The 15,422-nt window shown below is 40.2% G+C and overlaps 1 protein-coding gene and 1 long non-coding RNA gene across 2 annotated transcripts in view; one reads left to right on the forward strand and one right to left on the reverse strand.

The window, feature by feature from the left end:
- Positions 1–15,422, reverse strand: part of LRRC8C (leucine rich repeat containing 8 VRAC subunit C) — an 87,463-nt gene that overhangs the window by 20,107 nt on the left and 51,934 nt on the right. The window lies entirely within an intron of this gene.
- The window catches only part of LOC133041068 (uncharacterized), a 46,517-nt gene continuing 40,535 nt past the window's right edge, over positions 9,441–15,422 (forward strand). The window contains exon 1 of the long non-coding RNA XR_009689127.1: positions 9,441–9,544. This is a non-coding gene — a long non-coding RNA (uncharacterized LOC133041068). The remainder of the gene's footprint in view (positions 9,545–15,422) is intronic.

Consider the following 15,422-nt stretch of genomic DNA (forward strand, 5'->3'; position numbering starts at 1 on the left):
AGCATCACTATGAACAAAGCTAGTGGAGGTGATGAAACTCCAGTTGAGCTATTTCAAATCCTGAAAGATGATGCTGAGAAAGTGCTGCACTCAATATGCCAGCAAATTTGGAAAACTCAGCAGTGGCCACAGGACTGGAAGAGGTCAGGTTTCATTTCAATACCAAAGAAAGGCAATGCCAAAGAATGCTCGAACTACTGCACAATTGCCCTCATCTCACACACTAGTAAAGTAATGTTTAAAATTCTCCAAGCCAGGCTTCAGCAACTTCCAGATGTTCAAGCTGGTTTTAGAAAGAGCAGAGGAACCAGAGATCAAATTGCCAACATCCGCTGGATCATCAAAAAAGCAAGAGAGTTTTGGAAAAAATCTACTTCTGCTTTATTGACTATGCCAAAGCCTTTGACTGTGGATCACAATAAACTGTGGAAAATTCTTAAAGAGATGAGAATACCAGACCATTTGACCTGCCTCTTGAGAAACCTGTATGCAGGTCAGGAAGCAACAGTTAGAACTGAACATGGAACAACAAACTGGTTCCAAATAGGAAAAGGAGTATGTCAAGGCTGTATATTGTCACCCTGCTTATTTAACTTCTATGTAGAGTACATCATGAGAAACGCTGGGCTGGAGGAAGCACAAGCTGGAATCAAGATTGCTGGGAGAAATATCAATAACCTCAGATAAGTCAAGTAGGCTAATGAATTATTTCATCCATCATGACTTACGTGGAAAGCATCCACTTCAAGGTCAGAACCATATGAGAAAATTCAGTGCATATACAGAAACTACGGATAAACACTAGGAACATACTGTTAGTGATTCATAACCAAGACAATTTGCTTCTGTTGCTTAGAATTTTCAAATACTTAAAATTATGCTCTTGAAATAATGAAGAAAAAGCTCTTTCTGGAGCAATGTGCAGGGACTGAAATCTTAGTTCTGTGTTCAACTGACTTATCTCTGGACACCCTGTAGTTCACTAACAAATCTGTGAGCAGGAGTTAAGGTAGAAACTGGAAGAGTCCCAGAGAAACAGAAATCTTCTGGTTATTCATATCAATGTACAAACAGCACAGAGACACAGAATTCTACCATTGGCACCAACCAAATAAACAAAGAAGTACTAAAAGAATCTTTTAAAAAGTGTTAATTTATTTCAGAAATTTTCTATAGTAATCAAAGAATAATTTGCTCTACTACTCAGCAAATGAATGATGTCAATTGCCAGGCTGTGGTCCAATCTATGTGAAAGAATAGATGGTATTATTTACAGGAGAGAACAGCTGTACCTTGCTATGACATCACTAGGACTTCCCTTGTGGCTCAGATGGCAAAGATTCTGCTGTAATACGGGAGACCCAGGTTCAATCCCTGGGTCGGGAAGATCCCCTGGAGAAGGGAGTAGCAACCCACTCCAGTATTCTTGCCTGGAGAATTCCATGAACAGAGGAGCCTGGCAGACTACAGTTCATGGGGTTTCAAAGAGCAGGACATGTCTGAGCAACAAACACTTTAACTTACATGATATTACAGAAGGCTTGCAGGTAAGGCAAGAGTCATGCCAATCCTAAGTCATTTAGGTGTGATGGATGGTTGGAGAATTTTTTTTTTCCAATCATTTTATGTTTTTTTGGAAGTTAAGCTATCTGGACTCCAGAAATACCATTAATTTGGCTTCACACATTCCAGGCGAGTAGATCTTTTACCATATAAGGTGAATTTCAGCTGTGGAGTTTTTTTCTTTTTTTCTAACTCATCTGATGGTTGATCTTTGGGCAGAACTCAAGACTCTATTCCTCCTTTTTATATTTCTAGGAGAAAGAGGGCTGGTAGAGATGGTAACATTAAAGGAAAAGGTATTGAACCTTGGTGCTTAAGGGGTTAGGGGGTTAAGGCTCTGAGTTTGAGCAGGGGCTCTCTTGGAATTAGTTTGTTTGGAGTCTCTCTTTAGAGCTTCTCATAGGAGTCATCACTCTGAAGTCTCTCTTACTCCTTGAAGTTGATGTGATAGGTGGGTCTGGAGCTGCCTCCATCTTAGAAGTGGACTATACCCTGGGAGGGCCTGAGGAGGACTGCTCAGACAAGCTCTCCTGCTGGCTTTTGGGAGAATCAATAGTCAGTTTCCTCCTCCCCACCCCTTCCTCACCCAGTCTCTTCTTTGCCCAGCTTCCCCTTTTCTTGCTCCAGGGAGAGAGAGATTAAAGTACAGGGAAAGGGGATAACGGAGGCTTCCTGTGCTCTCCCACCCACTTCCGGTTCAGCCTTCTGGCCAAAGGAAGTCCTTGTGACTTATCTGAGTTCTGGCCTAGCTCACTGGGAGGGTGACAGTGAGGCCTGGGGCCAGGGCTCGGTTTTCATCAAATGTTCTTTTGTCTGTCTGTCCTTCGCCTGTACAGCTCCTGCAGATCCTTTGGAAGAGGGAAGCAGACAGCTGTGAGAGGGAAGAACTGGGCATTTGGACCTTGATCTTAGACTTCTTTCAATCTCTTTGCCAGAGACTCAACTAATCATACCTAAGACATCTAGAAATGTCAGATGAAGAGAAGGTTTTTGAAGTCTAGAGTTCGAGACTAAACATAAGACATTTCTATTTTACCATTATGTTTCTCCCATCATCTGTGAAATGAAAATGATGCCAATACTGCTCATTTGATGAAACTGGCTCAGAAAGGCCATGTGTTTTACTCAACATCATATGGCAGAGTCCCCATTTTTTTTGCTTGAAGCTCTGGGGAAAGATTCAGCTTTTCTCTTTAATTTTACTTGACCTAGCTGAAATTATAAAAATTAACCCAGATTTAAGATTTCCAGGGGGCTATGAAGTTTCTTACAAGGTAAACTGATGACGCAGTTGATGATCTGTTTATTAGACAAAAGATTTGTGGCTGATACTACCGAATTTCTAAAAGTTTAAAATTAAGCAACTGACCAATACAAATGATGCACAAGAGTGATTCAGAAGAGGATCTCTACAACATTGTCTGCTCATGCATTAGGCATTTCCTGAGTCCAGCTTCAACATTTTAAAAGCTTACATTAACATCCCAAAACATAAGCTAACATATTTGAATTTAAGATTACACAGCCTTAGTTTTAGGTATTGGTCCAAAGAATCTTGCCAGCTCTTAAGACTAATATACCTTAAGTAGAGAGATACCAACTCAAATCTAAAGTAGCTAATTCTAATACTGCCAGTTAGAATAGTTTACTTCTTAGGAAGCCTAAAGATTTTAACTTGCTATCATATAATGAGTAGTAATGTATACATTTCAAAGCCTCTATTTCTTTATTCTTAGAAATAAAAAACACTGGTACATCTAAAAAGCTGAAAGTCTTTATTTGCTAGACATTTCCACATGGACATTTATTAAATTTTATTTTGCCTTACAAGTCTTATTCTTTGTAACACACCACTTTTTTTTTTCAGGAATATAATTTAAACCGTCCTACACAGAATATCAAGAAACTTGATTTCTCCAGGTAGACTTAACTATTCTTCCTCTTTGGCAGGTATTGCAATCTATGGTCATTACAATATGAACACACACATGTGCGTGCACACACACACACACACACCCCAGCAATTATATTGTGTTTTAGACGGATGTATTTGAATGTCTATCTTTGCAACATCTTCAGGGCCAAGAGCAAGTTGTGTGTTATCAGAACTTAGCACAGTGCCTATAACATAGCACACTGAATAAACTGGTACAATGAATGAATGTGTTACTTTGCTTTCCAACTATTCCTTAAGCTTCTTAAGAGATGGAGCCTTAAATTATTTTTAGTCCCAATAATATCTAACAGCGCTGGGAACCTAGTCAACATTCAGTAAATATGTACTGATTTACTTGCAGTTTCATAGCAAAAATGTGATTAAACAGCACACTTCTCCCTATTACCAAATTCGCTCAAGTAGAAACCAGATATTAATTTGTCAAGGAAGCTGTAAAAGAGATTTCTATATTGGATGACAACTTATACTAAATCACCTCTAAAATCTTTTCCAATTCTAAAATTCTATTACTTTTATTTCTTTAAAAGAAATTTAACAGGTGTAGGACCCTCTTAGATTAAAATGACCTTTTTAGATTAGAATAAACCAATATCATGAGAATATCACCATTATTCAGAAACCACTAAATTTTAAATAATTTTTTTTTAAATCTCTGAAAGACTAAAGTATACTAAATAGTTAATGAACATAAGCAAGCCTTCAAAAGTTCATTTGAAAACTGGTTGTTTAGAAAGAAGAAACCATTTTCCCACAAAACAACATGGAGGTTTTTAGACTCTCATGGCAGCTTGTAAAATCTATTCCATGGGTACAAGGTCAAGTACTAATACCATTATAGAACTCAGTCAACACTTACAATGAGGTTTACTTTGGGATGCCCTAAAAATACTTCTCTACCCAACATCCATATGAATGGACAATCTGTACAAGAAAAACCTGATTTTCACCATGGCATTCAACTTTATTATAAAACAACCACAAATGGCCAAAACATAACAAATTCTTGTTTCTGTAAAAATATACTTCATTGGGTTCACTGCAGTGATTCTGTAACTTGCTCTTCCAAGGTGCCTCAATGTCTACAGTTTCTTAAGTCTCTTTGACATAAAAGCATGATTTTTTTTTTTTACACAATTTTGGTTGTAGTTTTCTAACACGTGAGGGCACATAACATACAAATCAGGAGTTGTTGATCTATTTTTAGCACATTTTTGCAGTACATCCTCAAAGGATTTTTTTCTTTCTAGTTTATTGCTCAAGCTTAAGGGCGTGTCTCCCTTCTCCGGCACTGGGTTTATGATAATTGTTGGAGAGAGGATGCTCCTTGCATTCCTATCAAGTTCTGCAGAGGGCTGTTTAATCTCTGATACTCCTAAAGAAAGATCACTTGCTACTGGCTGCTTTTTCTATTTTTTTGCAGGGGAGATCTGATTTTTATCACTTCTCATTAATTATACCACACAAAGCTTTCCTCCATCAGTTTATGATCCAGTTTTAAATGAAGAGTTTGTACAATTGCTTTTACTAAGACAGTTAATAAATTCTTAGAGCTGCTGAAGTACATTGACGCATTCACTAACACACATTTCTTGTGTTAGGTCTAAGACACAAAAGTGGGTACAAAGATGTACCAGACACAGATCCTGCCTTTGAGCAACTTGAAGTCTTGAAAGGGCAATGAGATACGTTAATATTTTCTTCTATACACTGTGATTAGTTGTCAACAAAGAGGTAATACTAATTGCTTTGGTAGGGCATAAGGTCCCAGATTTTACACACTACAGGATTAAATTCTTTGTCTTAACTCTGACAAGTCTGAAGCTTAAATCTCAGGTGCCTGGCATCTGTGGTAAGCTCCACTTAGGTCAATACTGATGTCAAGCCACACACGGGGGATCCTAGCAAGGAAACAGTGGAAGGCACCACGCTCGCCTGTGCCACCCCTGTACCTGCCACACTGGCCTCTAGTGTTTCCTTTGCCCGGAAAGTTCTTCATCTGGATACCCCCATGCCTCCCCATCTCAGCTCCTTTGGTATTGCTCCAATGTTACTTTTTCAGGGAGGACTTCCTTGACCACCTTATTTAAAGCAGGACCCCTGTCTCTCTCCCTCCTTGCACTGCTTTTTCACAAAGCACTTAAAATACACCTGACATTGTATTTTAAAAGTATCCGTTGATATTTTTTTGGTAGGGCCGCCTTGTCATTTTTATCACTGCCTAAACTCACTGCCTAGAGCTTAATCGTATGTAAAGGACAAATGCCCACAGTTCTCGACACACGGATTGTCCTTGTAGGCTCCCTTCCACCAGGCCATTCACTCTCTGCAAGTGCATCTCCAGTAACGGGAAACTCACAACTGAACATGGTAGTTTCAGAAAGAGCTTAACTTTTTGAAAATTGGGTTTGTACTGAGCCAAAATCTTCCTTCTAAAACTTCTGTTGTTGGTTCTATTTGGTGTCCTAGGATGCATGAAATCAGTTTAGACCATTTACACTTTCCACATGGCAGCCCTTTGAGCACCTGCTATCTTTTCTCATGATCCCATCAATTTTCTCAGCTTTAGGCTACGTGTACCTTCAAGTAGGTCTCATACAGGTTTTTGGTCTCTTTTTTCTACTGGTCACAATCTCTTAAGTTATGGTGTAAAATACCCAGAAATAAGCACAGTATCTCTGTAATTCAAAGGTCTCAGTCCCTTTTCAAGGCTGTTAGGGTGGCACCAGTGGTAAAGAACCTGCCTGCCAATGCAGGAGACATCACAGACACGGGTTCGATCCCCGCATCAGGAAGATCCCCTGGGGAATGAAATGGCAATCCACTCCAGTATTCTTGCCTGGAGAATCCCATGGACAGAGCAGTCTGGCAGGCTATGGTCCATGGGGTCATGAAGAGTCAGACACGACTGAAGCGACTTAGCTTACAAATGCTCACTGTACATTAGCACATGGCAAAAATGTCTCATCCATTCTCCCTCACTCATCCTGTCATTCCACAGAATGAACTCTGGTGAGTACTTACTTATCCAGGACCACTACTGTCTCTCCTTCCGGGGACACATGAATGAACCTTACAGGTGAGGCCTGGTCTCACAAGGTTTCTATCTATTCCCAACAATTAGAGATAGTTCTTTCAGCTAGAGTTTTGCTTTTGAAACAATGGGATGCTAAATCTTAAGAGTTAATGACGTACCCACTTGTGAAATTTAGAGTTAGGAAATTTCCTGCTTGTAAATAGAATATTTGCACAGAGATTTAGAAATTTACAATTGGGAAAGGAATGAGAATTAGATGGAGCTTCTGACCCATATTCTATAAAGGAAATCTGAAGAAATTAGTTTATATAGTCAAGTGTAGTTTATATAGTCAAGTTTATATTTGTTGCGTGTGTGGTGGGCAAGGGAACCCTCAGGGGCAGAGGGCTGAACTTTCCATATTCCTCCAAGCACAGTATTTTATCAGTTCCTACAAAGTCCCTCCCTCTCCATCTCCTCTTCCTCCTCTCTTTTCCTTCCTTTTATCAACTTACACCATTCTATTCCCCTCACCACCACAAGTGAGCACTCTTCATATAAATTGTGATATATGTTCACCAAGTTTCTCAAAAATAAACTAGAATATTCTTAATATTGCTTTGAATTTATAAACTAATTTTTGAGGACTGAACATCTTTGTAATGTCAAGTTTGTGCCATCCAAAGACACGATGTCTTTCCATTTATTCAAATTGTCTTATAAGTCATTTATGAGGCATTTAAAAGCTATTAATGAAGTTCTTGTGTATTCTTGATTAGCTTAATTCCTAGATACTTAATAGCTTTCATTGCCACTGTGAGCGGGATCTTATATTTTGTTAAATCTTTCAGTTGATATGTATCTTTCTAGTTGGGAGTGTTTTATTTCATAAAGTAAATACAAAACAATAATACCAGATTTTAAAAAAACTATAGGAAGGTCAGACGTTCCAAAACAATAGGAACTGCAAAATAAAAATAACAAAAATGCAGGAGTTTACAAAGAAAAACAGCAGCATGGGGACAAAAGAACAGCACACATTATGTTAAATATGATTCCAGATATAATATAGGAACTTACAAGCCTTGCAATTAAAATGTAGTGCCAAGTGTTAACCTAATCCTTAGCACAGAGACCCTGTGTAAGCCGAGAAAATCCAGACATGATCAGTCTTCTCAGGGAAATGGAAAGGGGGGGTCTTGGGGAGGGACCAAGCGAGGGAAGAGGAAGAGGAGTGAATCTGCTTGCCAGACAGGATGAGAGGATCGAGGAGGGTCTCCAAATCAAATGTCCCGTTCAGAAATACAAGGTTACCTCCCTCCATCTCGTGACAAACCTGCTTAATAGAGATTTTTAAACACAGATTTTGGTGATTTACAACATAGGATCCACAAGAGACTAGGATTGAACCTGGGTCTCCTGCATTGCAGGCAGATTCTTTACCAACTGAGCCACTAGGGAAGTCCTAACAAGAGACTAAATATAAGTAAATCTCAGTTGCTTCACAGATGAAAAAATTCAATACTCTTGTCAGTGCTTTGTTATCTGAGGGAAAGATGTATTATTAAACAATCAATAGGCAACAAAGTCACAACAATCCATAATAGTGAAATAAAAGGAAATGCTCCCCATTCAGAGTGGTATTGGGCAGCATCAGATGGTCTAAGAGAAGCATTTAGGTTCACGTCCTGTGTTAAACCCAAGAGAAGGAGGTGAAAGGCACTCATATATTATTCTTGTGGTCAGGAATTCACTGCACATTAAGTTGTCAAGGTGATAGATGACAAGAAATAAAGTTCTAGGGAAGAAAAAGTATCAGTTTGAATAAACCATCATAACAAGGAAATCCTAACTAAGGCATACTTTTGTTACGAGATGTAACAGGGATTTTGAAATAGTGTTTCTCTCACAGCACCCACCACCATGATGAGATGAGAAAGGTTGTTCTTTAAAATTATTTTCACCATCAAATGATTTTTGTTTTATATTCCCCAAAGAGTGAAGTAGAATGGTGACATGTTGTGGGTACACAGAAACTTTATAAAACATATCTTAGATGAGGTCTTCATTTTAAGCCTACCCACTGGTACCATCTACTGTTACATTAGGATTCTGAATTTCACCTTAAACAATAGGCTAATCTAAGTAAGAATTTCTGAGTCTCCATCTGTAAATTCAGATTTGGCAAAGGAAAAATCTACTAGAGATCCTGGGTAGTATAGGACAAAGGGTTAGGGGAGAGAGGCAGAAGCAAGGATTCAGGGTGTGTAAACAAAATGAACTATTCTGGAGACTTCCCTGGTGGTCCAGTGGTTAAGATTCCAAGCTCCCAATGCAGGCGGCCTGGGTTCAATCCCAGTTTGCATGCTGCAACAAAACATCACACACATAGTAACCAAGAGCCCACGTGCTGCAACTAAGCCCTGGCACAGCCAAATACATTTTTTAAAAAAATGAACTACTCTGAAATCACTAATTTTTACCACCTGTGCTTTCCAGTGAATTGCCTGTATTTTCAGTTGAAGGCCATTTGCCATGGAGTTGATGCTGATGTCTAAATCAGAGAAGCAGTTGAGTATGAAGCAAAAATTAAAGTGAGGATCAACTCCAACCAGCAAGCTCTGATGTCCCAAACTCTTCTCCAGTGTGACTCTGCTGGACAGTTTGCTCCTGGCCATTGGCTTAGTCTATAAGGATTTTTTTTGTAGGTGATTTCAAGTTACTGAAATCATTCTCTTGGCTTTTTCCCCCTCTAATTCAGAAAGCAGGAAATGTCTTTCCTGTGTAGCAGTCACAGAGCAGTCCCCTAGGGTTTCCAGGGGGCTTGTCTTCCAGTTCCTGTTGCTGGTTTCTAACTGTTAACTCTATATTTGGTAACAGCTTGACCATGGGCTGTTTTGGATTTGGTCATAATAAGATAACCTGGAGTCATGGAGCAGAGATCTAAAGCAACCTTATTTTTCCAGGAAGCAGCGTGTTGACCTTTCAGGATTTCGTCTATTTTATTGAATGTGAGTATTTGAATAGTATTGTTTATAGCACTAGGTTGGGTGTTTATGCTATTGGTCCTTGAGGGTGTGTGGCTGTACAGAAATAGGATACATACAGTCTCCTGGTTTACAGTGAGTTTATATTTGTTTGTTATGTGGACTGATAAAACCTAAGGAATGCTCTTTATGCGTGCTCTTAGTCCATGGCAGCCTTGAAAAATAGTCACTTGCTCAGAAATGAATAAATATTTGTCAGATGAGTAAGACAAATGTTGATTCTGATCCCTTCACATTGCGAGGCAAGAATCAACACACCATTGACAAGGCAGTATCTTCCTCCTTTCTCCAGTATTTTCAAAGCTGCATAGTGTTAAACCTATATGCACACCATCTCTTTTGGAATAAAGAGATAATTACATACATTACCATGTGTAAGATGGATAGCTAGTGGGAAGCTGCTATATAACATAGGGAGCCCAGCCTGGTGCTCTGAGACGACCCAGAAGGGTGCGATGGGGGTGGGGTGGGGGGAGGCTCAAGAGGGAGAGGAGATATAATTATGACTGATTCACATTGTTGCACGGCAGTCATCAACACAACACTGTAAAGCAATTATCCTCCAATTAAAAAAATAAATTAATTTAAAAAATAAAGTAAAAGGGTAACTGTATAATGATAAGAAAAAAGAGATAATGAACTATTGCTTGCTATTGGAAGAGGCTATTTATAAAATAGTAAAAAAGCTGCTGGAAACCTATTTTACCACCAATGAGTACTCTTCTAACCCTACTGAGAGTTTGCTTTGCTGTGTTTTCAAATCCCAAGAGTTATCTTGTTTTATAAACATGATCAGAATGAATGACTGCACTTTTATTGCACAAAGGGAAAATCAAGGCATAAAAACATATTGTGATTATTGTAAGAGCCCCTTAGAAGTGGGAAAGGATTTTGAGCTTCAAAGAGAACCTTTTGTTTATGAAGTTATCAGTCATTTAACAGGATTATCACAGCAGAGCTAAAATAAGAGCTTAAATTCTCCCCCTCGGGAACATTACTTTCATTTGCAATACAAATACTGGGTGGTTTTACTTTCTTTAGCAATTTATATTGTATTTCTTGCCTCTTTAATGTTCACTACAGGTTAGAAGTTATTATTTGTTAATAGTAGGTGTACAGTGAATAATCTTTTAGAGAACCTAAGCTGTAAATCAGAAAAAACCAATCTTGTTATAACTATTTTCTCTTTCAGTCATCTTGCATTTATTTTTATACTTAAAATCCTATTTTACAAGCCAAAATTTGGCCATTACAATGTGCAACTGTAATGATTCCATAATATCGCACCCATAGCAGGGTACACAGGAGTGAAAGTCACATGGTGGAGAACTGACCCGAGATCTGAACCCTGGCTGCATCTCTCTTGGCTTTGGGACATCACCTAACCTTTCAGATGAGAATGCTCACCTGAAAAATGGGACTGATCTACCTCCCAAGGGTCCTTACAGGAAGCTAAATAAAATGCATACAGATTCTATCACAGGCTCCTTACCAGTGTCACTCAATGGGAGTGCTATTAGCATCCTGGATTCTGTGGGAATGCCCCACCCAGAGCAGGATGCCCCTGAAAAGGCTATGAGGACCCATCAATGACGGCTTTCTGAAATAATCACACTAAATCTTCTGCTTATATTGATTTTTTCCTTTAATTCTTCTTTTCAAAAAATGTATATTTTGGTTTTATATACTTATTCTTTGAGAATTTGCTCAAATTCACCTCCTCAAGTCCCTAACTTCCAGTAGCTGAGATGACATCATATTTAATGCTCTTGAAGTCTACCACCATCAAGGTGCTTACACATTGAATGGCATTGCTTCTGTATTCCTACGGACTGTAGACAGTTAGCAATCCGAGGGCAGGGGCTGTACTGTATTGTCTTTCAGTGTCTCTAACACACCACACAGCACCTGATACACTGAGGATGCTTAGGAATGTTTGTTGAACCATGGTCTACCCCATATGAATTCTGAGCTCTGTAGCCTTCACATTCTGATGCAATCTTCCTTTGCGGTATGTCAGATGTTTTAGAACCTTGACATCTCAGATTGTACTTCCAATGTCCAGTCAACTGGCATCCATATTCTTAAAGGTGGTAAGGATGAAACAGGCCTGTGTGTGAAGGCTCCAGGTTGGGTCACCCATCTGAGGAGCAGGTACTTGATGTGCTGGGCAGGGTGCTAAGTGGGAAGCTTCTGTGTAGCAGAGAGACACAACGGGGACTGTGCTCCGGGAAGATGGTTCTGACCAGGGCTCAGAAAGAGATAAAGTTGCGCTTGAACTCACAGCAGCCATTTCCCTAAATGATGTTCATCATGGCACTGTCATAGGTACACACTCCCATTTTCATTTATTTTGTTCCAAGTTAGCTACTAGTTCTTACAGATGCTCTGTGGTTTCCCTTTTCCATGATGGAATAAGTAAACAAGAGAAACTCCTGCGCTTGTTAATAAGCAGGCCCTGCGGCAGTTCTGCTGTCACGCGTGGCACAGTGATAAAGACAGACAGATGGAGAATCTTCCTACAGACCTATGTTACCCCCCTTCTGCTATTTCCCCAACTTGCCATTCCAAAATCTGCCCTTCTCCTCGAGGACCCCAATCCATACCCACCTTGTTGCTGCATCTTGCTGCCTCCCTCCCTCCACAATCTCTCAGCAGATGGGTCACTTTCTGCTTCGTGGAAGCTCTCTAAGGCATACACTCCCATCTTATTGTGTCTTTCCTCTCCCTGCAAAAAATGTCTCTGTAGCCATAATTCTTGTACTTGTAGAAGGTGATCCCTCTACTCAAATCAATGATAATCCCCCCTGGATTCTGGATCCAACACCTCCTTCCTCCTGAAGATGATCCTTCTCTTACCATCAACTCCTGGGTCTTCTATTCAACTGCTTACTTCTCCACTTAGACATTTAACATATTTCAAACTTTTTTTTTTTCATTTATTTTTATTAGTTGGAGGCTAATTTACAATATTGTAGTGGTTTTTGTCATACACTGACATGAATCAGCCATGGATTTACATGTGTTCCCCATCCCGATGCCTCCTCCCACTTCCCTCCCCATCCCATCCCTCTGGGTCTTCCCAGTGCACCAGCCCTGAGCACTTGTCTCATGCATCCAACCTGGGCTGGTGATCTGTTTCACCCTTGATAGTATACTTGTTTCAATGCTATTCTCTCAGAACATCCCACCCTCACCTTCTCCCACAGAGTCCAAAAGTCTGTTCTGTACATCTGTGTCTCTTTTTCTGTTTTACATATACGGTTATCGTTACCATCTTTTAAAATTCCATATATATGTGTTAGTATACTATATTGGTCTTTATCTTTCTTGCTTACTTCACTCTGTATAATGGGCTCCAATTTCATCCATCTCATTAGAACTGATTAAAATGAATTCTTTTTAATGGCTGAGTAATATTCCATTGTATACATATTTCAAACTTAACATGCTCGAAAAAAAACTTTTTCCAGTGGCTCAGGCCTAAAAATCTTATAGTAATTTTTGATTTCTTTTTCTCTCATTCATCTCATTCAATCTTCTAGCAACTCTCATTTTTTTTTTTTTCATTCAAAATATATCCAGAACCACAGCCTCACTCCTAGTCCAAGCCATCTGATTTGTGTCATGCCTGGATTATTGCACTAGCCTTCTCAGTCATCCCCGTTTACATCCTTGCCCCCTACACTGTATTCTCAGCACCTAGAGTGGTCTTGTCAAAACCTAAGTCAGATAATGACAACCCTCCAAACACAGAGCATCTCACTCAGAGCAAAGACAGAATCTTTACAGTGGCCTCCAGGCCCTCCGAGATCTGGCAGCTGTTGCCTCTCAGGCCTCAATCTCCTATTACTCTACTCGTCACTCTGCTCTAGCCCACTGGCCTCCTGGCTTTTCCCTCAGTGTGTGAGGAACACCCCTGCTTCAGGCCTGTAACATCACCTCAACATTCAAACTTAGAGTGTTATAACAGATCTCACTTGGTTCCAGAATCATTTGGAAACAAGACTGGAGTCACAGCTTGCCAGCCAGGCAGCATCAGGCTCTTTCCCTTTGGGGGTAATCTTCACAACTATCTGTGTGGTGGTCCACTCTGCTGCCCAAGAGCTAGTCTCTCCCCAGGTTTTTCCTCCCCAGTCATCTCAGGTGCAAGGAAGAGAGATCCACAGTATGCAGGTTCTGGATTTACTCTGACTTGATGCCTTATATTCCCAAGGAGCCAGCAACTCTTGTAACTTAGGAGATAGATATTCCACGTGTCAAGGGACATGCCCAGTTACAGGAGTCACCAGAATCACAGAAATTCCATCTATGTCTTCCTACCGGGCATTTTTATCATTGCCCGAGCCCAGATGTAGCTGACCAATCAGCAGCAATTGATGCCATAAGCAATGTTGCCTAGTAACACAATTAACATTCTACTGTATCAGGCTCCAGGGAAACTGAGATAGAAAGCTGAGAAAGCCAAATGTCAATTTCTTCTGTAGAAGGGGAAGGGTACTGTGACTGCTTTGTTCACTGTGTCTTTTGCTCCATCTATTCCCTCTGATAGGATGGCTCCTCCCCGGATATCTGGATAGGCTGCTCTCTCACTGACTTCAATTCCTTCTTCACAAGTCACCTCCCTGATGAGAGCACCCTGTTTGAGAACCTCAAGTGCTAATCTCAGCTGCTGGGATTTCCTACCATTCTTGTGTGCTTTATTTTCTTTTCCATTGTTCTTATTACTTTCAAACATGTATGCAGATGCTGCTGTTCACTCACTCAGTTGTGTCCGACTCTTTGCGACCCCATGAACTGCAGCACGCCAGGCTTGCCTGTCCTTCACCACGAGTTTGCTCAAACTCATGTCCGTTAAGTCAGTGATGTCATTCAACCATCTCACCCTATGTCGCCCCTTTCTCCTCTCACCCTCAATCTTTTCCAGTGAATCAGTGTATAACTGATTGATTTTGCTTATTTTTTCCCCCATAGAACTTAAATTTTATAAGGCTAGGAGATTTGTCTTTTTGTTTTTATCTCCTGCATTGACAATGCCTGGCCTGTTCAATGCTGCCTGTCACACAGTAGGTTCTTCAACAACCATCTGTTTTATTTATGAATGAATTTAAGCCCTTTCTTTCAAACTCTAGTTTTTCACTGGCATCATTTTATTGGTGTGGGGAGGAGGGCGAAATATTTTCAGCCTGCAAATAAAATGCAGCCTGGTGTTAGGGATTAGGATAGGGACTTGGGGCCAAACTGTTTGGATTTCAACAAGGGTTTCGTCAGTCACCTTGGAAGTTTTCCTAATCTCTTGGTGTCTTAGTTTTGCATCTATAAATGGGGATAATAATAGAACATCCTAGGGTTGGTATGAGGATGAAATGACTTAAAACATATGTAAAGTGTTCAGAAGAGTGTCTGACACGTAGGAAGCACTGTGCTCAGACATTTAGTCGTGTCCGACTCTTTGTGCCCCTATGGTCTGTAGCCCACCAGGCTCCTTTGTCCATGGGATTTCCCAGATGAGAATACTTCAGTGGGTAGCCATTTCCTTCTCCAGGGGATCTTCCTGACCCAGGGACTGAACCTGCGTCTCCTGCATTGCAGGTGGATTCTTCACCACTGCACCCACCTGGGAAATCCTAGGAAGCACTAGATACTAACTATTATTAAAATTAACAACAAAAAGGTCTTTATTTCTACTCTGCACCACTTCTAGCTACTTCCCTCTTTCCTGACTTTTCCTCTCAGATGATCTATCAACACATGAAAGTTCCATCTACCCCACAGCCTTTAACTTCCATTCAGTTTTCCACCCACCTGCACTAAGGTTTCTAAAGGCCTAGTTGCTGTTTTT

The sequence above is a fragment of the Dama dama genome, chromosome 20 (assembly GCF_033118175.1).
Source record: "Dama dama isolate Ldn47 chromosome 20, ASM3311817v1, whole genome shotgun sequence".
Classification (NCBI taxonomy): Eukaryota; Metazoa; Chordata; class Mammalia; order Artiodactyla; family Cervidae; genus Dama; species Dama dama.